Source organism: Microtus ochrogaster, unplaced genomic scaffold (assembly GCF_000317375.1).
Source record: "Microtus ochrogaster isolate Prairie Vole_2 unplaced genomic scaffold, MicOch1.0 UNK13, whole genome shotgun sequence".
Classification (NCBI taxonomy): Eukaryota; Metazoa; Chordata; class Mammalia; order Rodentia; family Cricetidae; genus Microtus; species Microtus ochrogaster.
In genome coordinates, this window is record NW_004949111.1 from 3,008,024 (window position 1) to 3,009,945 (window position 1,922).

Consider the following 1,922-nt stretch of genomic DNA (forward strand, 5'->3'; position numbering starts at 1 on the left):
ATACACTCATTCCATTCTACTCCCATCCCGGTTTCTTACCCTTCCCCTCTCATTGATCCTGTTTGTTCATCCTAGACAATTTCACTCCCACACTCATTTAATATATACATACATGATTTTAGTGACTACATAAAATCATGGAACCACAAATGAAAGCAAACACACAATATTTACCTTCCTGGTATGACCTTAATATACTTTAAATGATTGTCCAATAAGGCTTTTACATGTGTTTAGTTTTGTCTAAGTCATCCCACCAACCTGCCCCTACCCCTGCTTAATTCTTCAACCTCAATAACCATCTCTTACACATGTGCATAAAATTCTAAAGAATAAACAAAATTATAGCTAAAGTTTTGTCTTGATATCCCATCTCTGCATGTACTTTTGTAAATGTCAAAAATTATGGGAGACACTAATTGGCTAATTTGTCACTATAGGAGGTGTTCCTAGTAAGCTACATTATTATTGAATATATATGAAGGTGAACATAATCTGTCTTTAAGGAAGAAGATACACGTATTTGAAAAGAAGTCCACATCATCTATTATATGAATAACATTTCAGCTGCATGTCCCTAAACTGCCCCATATTTCTACATCTAGAAATACTAGATCAGGATACTTATGTTGTCCATTATTTTTAATATTTACAATTTGTTTGTGATGAGAACATGAAGGTTCTCTTTTCTGATCATTTTGACTTAAAATATACCATATTTTAAGTATAATACCCATATATTTAGTATACCAGAAATTATTCTTTCTATTTGATAGAAACTGTTTACCCGTTAACCAATCTCTTTTCACTCCACTAAAGTCTGCCAGCTCTAGTTTCAGCCTCTAGCAACCACTGTTCTGCCATCTACCACAGATTTGTTTTAATAGTCACCAATCTATGGCTTCATATGTCTGTTTAAAGTTTCTTTGTTGATAACCACATCTTCACTAAGATGCCACTCACCCATGTGGGGGAGTGTGGGCCATATTTTAGTTCCTAAGTAAAACCAGGCTGTGGTGTTAAGTCAGCATTAGTAGAAATATACAGTTAACATGAGGGTACATACAGGAACACAAGAAGCTAGATATAAAATATCAGTATCTCTTTCATAGGATACTGATTCTCTCTTTTACCCCTCTTTTATCTGCCATGTACCCTCCCTCTCACAAACAGGAGTCTCTTTTTAAGAATCACCCCTTCTAGGTCTCCAAGCTTAATTTTCCCTGGCTCTATCAAAGGGAGAAGGTCCATGCTCACTCTATGTTCTTAGTTTCTTTTCCAAGTTGATTGACAGTGGTAATATTGACTTTGTTCAATTGACCTATCCCCTTGGTCCAAGCAAAGCAATAAAAATAGTTACCTTAAATAATATTATGTGCAAGACATAGACAGGCAAGATCTGGATATGCAACACTAAACAATCCAATTCTTTTCCGGCATTTTCTTTGTTATTAGATCAAGAAAATATCAGGGCTGAACAGCCTTCACTCGGAGGGGGGGATCACATCATGTTTTCCTGTATTTTATTAGCAAATAACTGTTTAAGAAAAGAAACCCCATTCCCTAAGGAAAAAGAATTCTCATATGCAGTTGTGGCTAAATCTATATTTAGAAAATAAACTAAACCTTTACAAGACAGCAATCTCCTTAAAAAATTCACCATATAAAGCACAACAGTCACCTGAAGGGTCTGCTTTTGATTTTATTTTATAGTCCATAGCTTCCTTGAGAAAAATAAAAATTTACATGCTGTGACTGAAATAATTCAACAAAGGGATCTCCATCCCAGAACAAAGAACAATTCCAATTTTCTGAATGAGCTCCACCTTCCTCAAGAATATGAAAAATATTTATGTTCAGCCAAATTAGTTGGACCTCAACCAAAAGTTCATCAAAAGCCAATAATACAATTCATGCTGTAT